The sequence below is a fragment of the Camellia sinensis genome, chromosome 6 (genome assembly GCF_055761805.1).
Source record: "Camellia sinensis isolate YWXY chromosome 6, ASM5576180v1, whole genome shotgun sequence".
NCBI lineage: Eukaryota > Viridiplantae > Streptophyta > Magnoliopsida > Ericales > Theaceae > Camellia > Camellia sinensis.
This window is the reverse complement of record NC_138966.1, coordinates 195,618,159-195,631,774: the sequence shown is the minus strand read 5'-3', so window position 1 is coordinate 195,631,774 and position 13,616 is coordinate 195,618,159. Positions and strand designations below refer to the sequence as shown.

Below are 13,616 nucleotides of genomic sequence, written 5' to 3'. Positions count from 1 at the left end.
GCAAGATACAATGGATTTGTTGCGTAAGCAAGCAAAGCATAGCGTGCCCAACTCAAATATGTTGCCAAAATGATTATATGTATTTTTTATAGTGAACAAAGCAAAAACAACGGCTCTCTTCACATCCTAATCTCCATTAAAAAAAAAAAACAATATACCAGACAAAGCAACTTTGTTCCCCATAAACTCCACAAAAGCAAAAGTTTTCTCTTTGAATGGTTCAAATTTCTTGAAAAGTTTTCTTCACACTATCATTGTTTTAATTTTTTTTTGAAGTGTTTGGCATTTGCAACTAATAAAAGTTTCTCAAGGCCTCTCTCTTCTCTTGGGTGTCCCATTTGATGAGATCACTCTCCTCAAATGAATCCTAAAAAGAAAAAAAAAATTACCTAAGATGTGGAACAATGGTCCTATGACCTAAGCAAGACTTTTCACCCTTTCTCAAAATTATTCTATTCGTTTATGTTTATGTTAATAAATATCTAATATGTATTGCACAGAAGATTATATCTATTTAAAAATTAATCATAACGAAACTCTTAATATTACTATGATAAAAAATAAATAATTACAGATAAGTAAAAGGGGCAAATAATTACTACTTATATTTTCATGAATTTATAATTACTTACTCTATTTTCTACTGATTTATAATTTTTTTAGGGGACAAAAAGGGGTTTTTCAAGAGAAAAGTTAGTTTTCAGGTGAAGCTCTCACCACAGGTGTACAATGGTAGTAGCAAAGTGTAGGAACCACACACAAACTTACCTCAGCATCTATACTAATTTATAAAATAAATATCTCTCTCAGTGTAAACGTCACAAAAATAAACTTTTTTTTCAACGACTTCAAATAATTGTCATAATTATCAAATCTAATTATAAATTATACACGTAATCTGTAAACTAGCTGATGAGGGCGGTAAGTGGGCTGTCAAGTTAAATAGAGAGTCAAAAGGGAGCATTTTTTTTTTTTTTTTTTCTTCCTCAAACATGGGTTTCAGCCCTTGTGTGGGTCCATGGCCCATAGTCAAGACACTGACATGCTATTTCTCCTAAGAAAATATCAGATAATCAAACCAAATCAAATTTTAAGTACCATCAAATGAGATCGGTGATATGAATTTTTTTTTCTATTTGATTCTATTTAAGGATATTTTGTTAGTCAAATTAAAAAAATTCATATCTTTATTTACTACACTAGCTCACGTCAATCTAGGTTTATCCCTTCTCTTAACACTATCATCTACCGTCACTATTTCGTATCTTTTCATTAATGCTTTTGTTGGTCTATGTTGTATATGACCAAACTATCTCAATCTATTATCTTTTAACTTATTTTTTTATCAGTATTACTCTTACCCATTCTAAAATATACTTATTCCTAACTCTATCTTTCCTTTATGAGAAAATGTCAGATAAATAGAAAAAAATAAAAAATAAAATTTATAAATTAGTGGAGTGCAAATAAGACTTGTCTTAGATTCACTATCACATCTACACATACAAATCCTGAATGCACTTCTAACATTATCTCTATTTTAGCAACAAAAAAAAAAAAAATGTCCCCTATCTTAAAAAAATAATAATTAAATGTCATACAAATTAATAAATCCAACAAATTTTCTTACTAATTGATTGATGTGTCATACAATAAAGAACTCATTTCAATAATATAACATGCATCACATTAGTGAGTAAATTTTTTTTTATATAATTTGTATAACATTACTCTTCTAATAACATCCAAATTGAAAAAGGAAAAATAAACTAGTGTGATGATTTTTTAAAATTTATATAATTTATATAACATTACTCTTCTAATAACATCCAAATTGAAATAGGAAAAATAAACTAGTGTGGTGATTTTTTTGGGTGAATTCTAGTATGATGATTTTCTTCTCCTCTCTCATTCTTTCTAAGAAAAATATGGAAGTGTTCATGAAATTTGTCCTCAGAAAATAAGAATACCTATGTTGTTCCCATTTGCTGGGGGATTGATGTGGGTGCTGTTAATCATTTATATATGTCATCCCCATCTTCTACTCCAATGTATGTATTTTTTATTGAGGTTTGGCTATGTAATACTGTCAACAATATTATTTTTATCACTTAATTATCACTATTCTTAATATAGTATATAATTTTTTACTTTTATTAGTACCGTGATTCTTGAAATTAATCCATTGATGTTCACTGAGGATGAAAGAAATGCAAATGCTATGCCTCCAAATTGGGATCCATCAATAGTGAGTGTGTACTAGCTTTACCATTAAACAAATCTTCTTTGACCAATCAACATCTCAACCCACACCATATAAGCCTATATTCATGCTTTCTCCACCACCATCATCACCACCCTACACCTTAGATATCCAACCATCATAAAATATTCACACACACATGTGCTTACTTGTATATATATATATGTACAATGCTCACACTATAGCAGGCAGTCTCTCACCATGGAAACAACTATTTATATAACAAGTCAAGATGCAATAAAGGAAGAACCAATCAAACTCTTCTCTCCAAAGAATCCCACACCATTGGAAACCATTTTCCTATCAAACATTGACCAAGCTGTGATTTTCCCAGTTGAGATTGTCTTCTTCTTTGAAGCTCCTCCAATTAAGAAGTCTTCTTCAACCCTTCATATTTCTGAGGTAGTACTAAATTATTATCACCAACTTATTTAATTTAATTTAATTTTTTTTAATAGGAGTGATTTGTGAGTCCCCAATGGTAACTATGTTTTTTTGGACACGACTAAAGAGTCTCTACTGTAAGTATTAATAATACATGTAACCATAATAATAATGCGGAATTAAACTTAACAGGATCTTGAATTCAATACAACTCAAGAATAAAATGAACATACCTTTGTCAGCCATTGGATTAGAGAAGTTGAGAAAATACCCCTTAGAGTTGAACCTTTAATTCTTGGTTCACCTTCTTCTCTCTGTCTCTCTTAATTAGGATGACTATAAAACTTAAAGTGATGGAAAAATACTCATGATATGAAAGGGGAGTCACCCATCTTACATAGATGAGAGAAGAGGGCCAGATAAACTCTATCAGAAGAATTCCTAATCCATCAAGGTTTCCTTCTTATCTTAGAAGAGTGATTATATTAAAATTCTATTTACTGAACTTGATCTCAAATATTGGCTTTATCTATTTGTGGAGTCCAAATAAATTAAAATATGTAGAAAAATATGTAGGCTATTGGGCCACACTAGAAAAATAAATCCAACATCTACTTCATGGGAAGCCGGAACTTATTATTTAAATAAATTTATAGGACAAATTGTACCTATACTCTTTATAGCTTTCACTACCACAAAAGTAGCTAATGATGACGAAAAATAGTGAAGAAACTAAATTTCGTCAGTATATAAGAATAATTTGTGACAAATTATAAAATTTTGTCACATATAATAAAAAAATAAAAATAATTCGTGATGAAATTTATTTTCGTCAATAAATACTTCTTTTTAGATGAAGAAAAATTAAGTTTTGTCATCAAAGGTTTTCCTATTAATTTTTTTTGGTGGTACCAAAATTTTGAGCCTTTTGGTGAGAAAAAAATTTGTCACAAATTATAAAATTATTAGTGAGGAATATATTTTCGTCACCAATAATATTCACTACAAGAATTCACACTTTTGCCGACTACAAATTTAGTTGGTAAAAGTCCATTTTTAGTTGGCAAAAGTTATCCGCGACTAATTTTTTTGGTCGCCACTTTGGTTGCCAATTGAGGGTCGCGGAAAGTAATTAGCGACTAAAAAGTTTTTTAGTCGCGAAAAAGTTATATTTGCCGACTAAATTTTTAGTCGCTAAATATATAATTACTGCGACTAATCCATTTAGTAGCTAAAACACTTTAGTCGCAAAAAGTCATATTTTCCCGACCAAACATGTTAGTCACCAATTCGCACATTCAACGACCAAATAGTTTGGTCGGCAATTGTGGCCCATTTCCACGACCAACAAATTTGGTCGGCAAAAGTCTATTTTTAGTTGGCAAAAGTTATTTGCGACCAATTTTTTGGTCGCCACTTTGGTTGCCAATTGAGGGTCGGCAAAAGTAATTAGCGACCAAAACTTTTGTTAGTCGGGAAAAAATTGGATTTGTCGACTAAATTTTTTGTCGCTAAATATATCATTACTGCGACTAATCCATTTAGTCGCTAAAACACTTTAGTCGCGAAAAGTGACATATTCCCGACCAAACATGTTAGTCGCCAATTGTCACATTTCACGACCAAACATGTTAGTCGCCAATTGTCACATTCCACGACCAAACATGTTAGTCGCCGAAAGTCACAATCCACGACCAATAGATTAGTCGCCAAAAAGTCACATTCCACGACCAAACATGTCAGCCGCCAAAAGTAATGTTTGCGCGACTAAAATTTTAGTCGGCAATAGACCTATTCGCGACCAAACTCTTTGGTTGCCAAAATTAACAATTTTACCGACTAATTATTTAGTCGCCAAATGTACCATTTTGCCTACCAACATTTTGGTCGGCAAAATCACAATTTGGTCGCCAACATCTAACAAAATAAACTTGTAATTGAAGACAAATATTCCATCCAATCCATTCAATCTAATCTGTAATTAAAAAGAATCATTCATACCGACAAAGTATCTGAATCATGAACATTCAACGAAATACATAAATCATTAAATCTTTAACCTGTTTAATAAAAATCAGCAACTATTATAAGTTTCCATCCACAAGTAATTACAAAGTACATATTCTCAGGAGGCCAATCAAAAAACTGAGCACATATCTGTTGAGTATTGGTGCGTTGAAACGGATGCAGTGTAAGAACCCTACAAGATTTAGGTAGTTAATGTTAGAATGTTTCATTACTTTCTTCTCTCTTTTTTTTCTTTTTCTTTTTTTTTTCTTTCCTTTTTTTACTTGGGCAAGTTCACAGCCCTGTTTCCAAAACAGAAATAGATGGAACAAAGCAAGCAATGCTAAGTTGTTCACAAGACAAGTGCTTAGCTTAATTATTGACTCTGATTGTTAGGAAACCAACACCATTTGGGAAAATTAAGGTTAACATGCTATAAAAGTGATAATTTTGATTACAGGTATTTAGGAGGTGAGCATTTTTATCTATAGGAGTCAGCATCTCTGTTGTATTCACATAAGATGAACTCTTTTCCACAATCTACATCACACAATACCTGTCCTTGCCACTTTGAAAGAAACTTTCCCAATTATATGAGAGAGAGAAGATATCATTTCCAGAAATTAGTAGTAAAAAATCAAATTTTGACAAATCTAAGATCCACAAATCTTGTTAATGGAATGCAATCGAAGATACAGAAGGAAGGCAAATTGAAAAGTAACCGTCGTGTTTACGTACACAAATCGCGAGAAAACAAAAAAACCGAATCGAAGTAAAAAACAAAGAGATGACACGAGAAAGGAGGACCTGAAGAGGCTGATCGACTTGGGAAAGGAGATGAGAGGAGTGGTCAGGCAAGAGGCTGAGGAGAGCAGAGAGAGCAGTCTCCGTGTGCTTCGGAGGAATTCTTCTCATCAATCCCATCGCTGTTTCCATTTTCTTCCAACCAACCAAATCACCCTCCTCAAATCACCTACACACACACACATACAAACAGTTTTAGAGAATTTGAGAGAGAGAGAGAGAGGCGAGTTGTTTGATCCGTGTTTCCCTCGCGGGAACCGTATATAAGTGCCTTGTGATAGTATGTTACAGAAATTTAGAACCCTCATGGCAACAGAATCTAACCTCACGTAGGATAGCAAAGAACTTCCATAATTGTACTGTCAAATACTATAACTTCCATAATTGCTCTCATCAGCAAGTAGTTGTACATAAGATAGCAAAGAACCCAAAGCCCCAAGTGCAAATTCAAACCCAGAAACATCCCTTAAGTGGTTCGGTGGCTGTCTCATTTACATACCATCCGTTCCCACAACTTCTTCATACAGTTTAAAATCCAAGTTCCATTTGAAGATAAAGGTAACAATGTCAACAGTTAATAGATGGTAGCATACAGTCAAATTCCAAATTATTTAGACTCATATTGTCAAAATCTAGATTATTGAACTCTATAGTGGCTGAATGTTACACAGTTACAATAAGCAAAACTGAGGGCTCTAAATGTTAGCATCAACTTTGTTACACAGTTTCAGAGCAAACGCAACTTTATACAAGTACAAGGCAATAAAATCAAAATGTTTAATCTCAAATCATGCTTTTTATACCACATTTAAAATAAATACTTGGTGCTTTCAATTGTTTAGGAAAGGAAGGTTTGAGGAGGGGTTTCAAAAATGGATTTCGCAGATATGGAGGTAAAGACGGGAAGAGTGAAGAAAGCCATTTGCCCACTATATGAATGGCGGTGGCTGGGTTGATTTAGGGGTAGGTTTGCGTGAAGAAGGTATGCGGATGAAAGAAGAAAAAAAACCCTAGAGGCCAAAATTAGGGGAACAAAGATAGAGATATAGAGATACATACATATATATATATATATATATATACAGAGAGAGAGAGAGAAAGAGAGAGAAACCGAGAGGACATACCTTGGCTAGTGCCCCAATGATGGATCGTGACTACGAGATAAGATGATATACGCTGTTGGTTTGTGATAGTCCTCATGTGTGATGGGCGTCGACGCCGATGGTGCTCCTGTACCAACGACGATGGAGACAAAAGCGAGAGAGAGAGAGAGAGAGAGAGAGAGAGAGAGAGAGAACTAGGCAGATGCGAGAGAGAGAATTAGAGGAGGGCAGATGCGAGAGACAGAGACAGTAGCAAACTGAGAGAGTCACAGAGTGAGAGAGAGACGAACATGTTTTTAAGCCCTAAGTCACAGAGTGAGGTGAGATGGGGTGAGGTTTGGTGGTGAAGGAAAATCTGTATGAGAGAGAGCAATCTGATTGGTTTAAACAGAGAACAGGCGGGGGGCAATTAAATGGTTTCCCTCTAAAATTTTCACGCCTTTGGCGACAAAATTAATTTTTAGTCGGCAAATGATATTATCTGTGACCAAAATATTTTAGTCACTAAACATTTTTTCATTCCCACTTTTTTTTTTGTCTTCCCTCTTCAACTTTTGCCGACTGAATTTCAATTTGATCATAGAAAATTATATTTTGGCAACTAAAAAAATATTAGTCAGCAAAACTCCAAACCTTTATCGGGCATTATCAGTATAAATTAAGTATAAGATGAAGATCACAGAAGCAAAGATTAGCAAGGCAGCTTCAAGAATCTTTATTGGGCGCTACCAGTATAAATTAAGTATAAGATGAAACTATAAGATAAAATCTAAGTGTTATGAATTTCAGGCTTTCACAACCCAAAAAAAGAAAAACAAGAAATTACATGTTCCTTGAATCATTTTAAGTATAAGATGAAGATCACAGAAGCAAAGTTCAGCAAGGCAGCTTCAAGAATCTTTATCAGGAGCTACCAGTATAAATTAAGTATAAGATGAAACTATAAGATAAAATTTAAGTGTTATGAATTTCAGGCTTTCACAACCCAAAAAAAGAAAAACAAGAAATTACATGTTCCTTGAATCATTTTATAGAAAGAGAGGGATATTTATACCTCAAATTGTTTTTAGGGAGAGTTGAAGATGCTCTAGAAAATAGGGATGGTGAAGGCCCTGGTGGGTGAGACATTGTAGAACAAAATTACTTTAGTCAAAGAGAAAACAAAGACAAAGAGAGTCACAGAGTAAGAGAAATAGATATTAGGAGAAGAGAAGCAGAGAGAAGGACAAAGAGAAGGCAAAATAGAGAGGACATACTGGGGTAATGCTCCAATAGTGGATCGACGGTGGTGCTCGATGGCAGTGATGCTCCTTACCCGACGGCGATGGAAACAAAGCGACAGAGATTCAATATCAGGAGGAGGACAGTAATGGAATGAGAGAGATAGAGGCGTGAGAGAATCGGAAGAGGGCAGTAATGGAATGAGAGAGACAGAGGCGTGAGAGAATCGAAAGAGGGCAAATGCAAAAGAGAGAGAGAGAGAGAGAGAGACGTGTTTAAGCCCTAACTCATTTTAGTTTGTTTGAAATCCCTCCAGAGTTCCTCACCAAATTAATTTAAAAATCCCTCCAAAATGATAATAAATAAAAAATAAAATAATAATAATAAATAATAATAATAAAATTAAATGTGAACTCATATTGGGCGGTATGTGTTCCCACCAAAAAAATTGAGTTTTATTGCCGACTAAATGTGTTTTAGTCACCAAAAATGTATATTTGCCAACCAAATGAGGTAGTCACCAAAGATGAAAAATAAAACTGTACTAGATATTTGGCGACGAAATTTCTTTTAGTCGGCAAAAGTTGGTATATGACGACTAAAATTGATTTAGTCGCTGAAATTAAATTTTTGCCGACCAAACTTTCGGTCGCCAAAGATAAAAAGTAAATTTTTCTTTTCCATTCAGCGACTAAATAAATTTAGTAGCCAAATGTAACTATATAGCGACTAAAATATTTATTAGTCGCCGAAAATAAATTTTTGCCGACCAAACGTTTGGTTGCCAAAGGTAAAAAGTAAATTATTATTTTTCATTCAGTGACTAAATTATTATAGTTGCCAAAACTATCTATACAACGACTAAAATATTTTTTAGTCGCTGAAATTAAATTTTTGCCGACCAAACTTTTGGTCGCCAAAGATAAAAAGTAAATTTTTATTTTTGATTCGGCGACTAAATAATTTTAGTTGCCAAAACTATCTGTATAGCGATTAAAATATTTTTTAGTCGCTGAAATTAAATTTTTGCCGACCAAACTTTTGGTCGCCAAAGATAAAAAGTTAATTTTTATTTTTGATTCGGCGACTAAATTATTTTAGTTGCCAAAACTATATGTACAGCGACGAAAATATTTTTTAGCCGCTGAAATTAAATTTTTGCCAACCAAACTTTTGGTCGCCAAAGATAAAAAGTAAATTTTTATTTTTGATTCGGCGACTAAATAATTTTAGTTGCCAAAACTATCCATACAGCGACTAAAATATTTTTTAATCACTGAAATGAAATTTTTGCCGACCAAATTTTTGGTCGCAAAAGATAAAAAGTACATTTTTATTTTTCATTCCGCGACTAAATTATTTTAGTTGCCAAAACTATCTATACAGCGACTAAAATATTTTTTAGTCGCTGAAATTAAATTTTTACCGACCAAACTTTTGGTCGCCAAAAATAAAAAGTAAATTTTTATTTTTGATTCGGAGACTAAATAATTTTTGTTGCCAAAACTATCCATACAGCAACTAAAATATTTTTTAGTCGCTGAAATTAAATTTTTGCCGACCAAACTTTTGGTCGCAAAAGATAAAAAGTACATTTTTATTTTTCATTCTGCGACTAAATTATTTTAGTTGCCAAAACTATCTACACAGCGACTAAAATATTTTTTAGTCGCTGAAATTAAATTTTTGCCGACCAAACTTTTGGTTGCCAAAGATAAAAAGTAAATTTTTATTTTTCATTCAACGACTAAATTATTTTAGTTGCCAAAACTATCTATACAGCGGCTAAAATATTTTTTTAGTCGCCAATTGTGGCAAATTTAGCAACTAAATTTTTTTTACTTGCCAATTGTGACATTTTTAGCGACTAACTTTTTTTTAGTCGCCAATAATCAATATACCTCGATTAAAAAAATTTAGTAGCTAAATATTGTACTTTTACCGACTAACATAATTTTTGGTCGCCAATTCCACAACTTTTGGCAACCAAAATATTTTTAGTCGGCAAAAGTGGTCGCCAAAAGTGTACTTTTTTGTAGTAAATTTTATATTTTTTTTTTGAAAAACTTGATTTTAAATATTTTAAGATTATTTAGTGAGAAATATAATTTGGTCAGTAATCAGCTTATTTGATTTTGGTTTTCAGAAAATAGTTTCAAAAAATTCTACTTTTTTATTTTCCGTATTTTAATAATTTCAATGATTTTTTTTAATATATTAAGCTTTTTTTTTAATTCTTAGACACGCCTAATATAAATATACTTAAAAAATATAATATTTGTGATTTTTTTTTTATAAAAAATACACTAAATACCAAAAAATTACAAAATTACAAAATTTCCCCCCTTTTTTTACACTAGGAATTTTTACACTAAATACAAATTCACTAATTTTGGAGGAAAATTTTTGACAAATTAGAGGGAAAAAATAGACTACTAATTCCCTCCTCTTTTTTTTTTTTTTTTCTTTTTTCAATTTTCCTCTCATATCTCTCTCTCAAAACAAAACACTAGTTAGTCCTCCTTCAACGTGTTCTTCTCTAGTGCCATCATTGATGTCACCCGTTCTCCTCCTTTAGTGCCGTCGTCGACGTTGCATCTCTGAACTCGTCTGCCCGTCTCCTTTAGTGCCTCGTGTTTTCTTCCATCAGCGCCTCCTGATGACGAAAAATAGTGAAGAAAATAAATTTCGTCACTAAATAAAAATAATTCGTGAGGAATTTATAAATTTTGTCACATATAATAAAAAAATAAAAATGATAAATGACAAAATTTATTTTCGTCAGTAAATAGTTTCTTTTAGGTGGGGAAAAATTAAGTTTTGTTACAAAAAATTTTTCCGCTAATTTTTTGGGATGACGTCAAAATTTTAGGACTTTTGATGGAAAAAAAATTTGTCACTATTTATAAAATTATTTGTGAGGAATATATTTTCATCATTAATTTTTTTTTAATATTTTTGAGATTTTTGATGAAGAAATAATGTTGTCATCAATTTTGATGGAAAAAGTTTGATATATTAAGCCGCAATGAAAAAAAAATAGGGTTTTAATTTTTTCACCCCTGTTATCATCTCTCTCTTTCTGTTTATCATCTCTCTCAAAATAGGGTATTATTTGTCTCACCTCTTGCTCCTCCACCACGCCGATCGCCATCGTCGTCGCCTCTATTAGTCTTGCCGGTCGCCACCGCCACTAGTAGCCTTTCCGGTAACCGCCGCATCTTCTCCGCTCGCCGATTTGGTACGTGATTTCTCCTTACTCTTTTTCTGCTGTCTCTTTCTCTTATTCTCTATTTTGGGTTTCTTTGTAGTGTTATTTTACGAAATGGGTCTCTAGATTTGGACCTTTTGCTCCTTGATTTGGTGTTTCTGTGTTTTCTAGGGCTGGAAAGAGAAGATATATATATATATATATTCCCTTGTATTGTTCACATGTTTTGTAATGGGTTTTCAATCTTGTTCAAATCTGAGTTTTGTGATGGGTTTTTAAGAGATATATTCAAATATGAGTTTGCAATCATGTAATGCAAATTTCTTCATTTCTTCTTTTGCTGCATTTTTTTAATTTTTTTTTTCAAATCTGAGTTTGTTTTTTCTCTCTATTCTTCTGGAGAAAAGATTGTTTTGCTTATTAACAGATTGACATATATGCATCAATTACTTTTTCCATACCTAACAGAAACTGGGATCCCATTCTTAGTTTGTTTTTCCTATTTAACTTTTGAGTAGAATTGTTGGAGACATTATCTAAAAATTTTGTGAAAGAATTAAATGGTTGATGATTTAATGAATCTATGAATAAAATTTTTTGAAAGAATCTATGAATAAAATTAGTATTGCTGTAAAATTAGTATTGCTGATATATGATATATGATATACACAAAAAAAGGTATCTGAAATTTTATCTGAAAATGAATTATATGATATACATTTAAAATTAGTATGATGTGAATCTTATCTAGAATGACTGTGATTTATATATATATTTATCTGAATGTTTTCTAAGTATTTTTTTTTAAAAACTTGTAATATTGCTGATAAATATTATAGCTAGAGCAATTTTGCCTCAAAATTACATGATTAGGCAAGCGTATATTGCCGCAAAGATTGACATTGATATACAGAGATAGACACAAGCATGTTATATATGCACATGTTTCCTTTGAGTGCAATCCACTTCAAATTCTCCAAGTGCTCATGCGTTTTTGGGTCTGAATCTGGTTTGATTGAAATTCATTATTATAGTTCTTGTAATTTGGTCATTTTTTCTCAGATCTTAACTGAAGTTCTGAAGTGTGTGTTTGTATATCAGTAGGAAAACTTTTAAATGCAACTAGCACTTGAATAATGAATCGTAAATCAAGATTGACTCAACACAAGTTTGTTATCTATTACATAATGGTTGCTTGTTATATAGCAAAATCCTTGTTGGCTTGCTGGACCAAAACACTATTGCAATTTGCAATCAACCAAGTTTAAGAAAGAAGTTGACCTTGTTTTCTTTTTCTTTGTCATTCATATAAGCTATTTAATCTGTATTTTTAATAAAATTAGGGTTCAACTCCTCTCTATATTTGAATGTTTGTTTAATATCTGTTTATTTTATTGGTTTTTCTACTTAGGTTATTCATAAAAAAATAAAATTGATTACTTAGATTATGATTTGGATTGATTCCTTTGCTTCTGTGATCATCCTTGCTAGCTGGACTAGCCTCCTGATTCTTCTTGGATACCATGCCTAGCTATTTGAGGATCCTTGTAGATGCCTGATGCTCTGCTACTACCATTATTTCCCGCCTTTGTTTTAGTTGGCTGTGGGCATCTTCCCTTTGAGTAGTTCCTTCTTGCAGGCTGTTTTGAGGTCTCCTTCTGTTAGCAATTTCACAGACCCCATCTCTCTTTATTTATGTGGTCTCTAAACTTGTGTGGAGTTTTCTATTTATTTATTTTCTTTTCATTTAGCCTTACCATATAACATGCATAGAAATAGTTTTACCTACTTCACTCCAACTATGGACATGGGAAACAGAAGCTTGTCATGGACTTCCATAAGATCAAATGGCTGGTTTTTATATGAGATAGGCTCGGGTGGCTCTACTCCAGTGAAGATGTAGGGAGCTTTTAGTTCCTCTGCGCATGTTGCATGGGGTGCAGCTTTATATCCCACTATAGTTCTCAATGCATCAATCTGTTCCCATATTTTTTCTTTGCTCAGCAGCACTTACAGCAACAATGGTAGAGGTAGATCCTATCAGAAACATTTCCAATAATGCAAGTTTTGACAAAGGAATGATTAGATATTAATAACCGAGACCTACACAATCAAAATAGTCCATAACAAGTCATTAAGAAATCAAATTATTGGCCTCATATTTTTCCAAATAAAGAAGAGGTTAGATGATACAAATACAATATATCAGTGATAATTAAACCTTTATTGCTATGTGCTCCAGGTTCCAACCATCTAAGAACCCATGAATGCATGTGGGCTGCACATGGATTTAGTTTGTTAATCTCTGCTTCTCTTAGCCATGTTCATAGCCCATCTTCCATTAGGTGATCCATGTCCATGGCACTGCTAGTTCAAGTTGCTTGTTTGCTGTTGCCTATTTGCCTTGATTTCTTGTATGTGCTAGCTGCTGGATGTAGGAAAATGGGTCTTCAGTTGGTCCTTCTACTTATTTTTGGATGTCCTTGTCTTTGGTGGGTTTGCTTGGCTGCTGCTATGGTCGGTTTGGCTTGCTGTAGTGTTGCTTTTGGCTACTGCTTTGGCCTGCTGAGAAGGCTTGCTCCCTTGGCTGGCTTCTCCTTTTTGTGGTTTTATTTTTTCTTCT

General features: G+C 32.8%; 1 pseudogene; it reads left to right on the top strand.

Moving 5' to 3' along the window:
- Positions 1-2,346: 2,346 nt before the first annotated feature.
- The window catches only part of LOC145793149 (acyltransferase GLAUCE-like), a 34,869-nt pseudogene continuing 23,599 nt past the window's right edge, over positions 2,347-13,616 (top strand).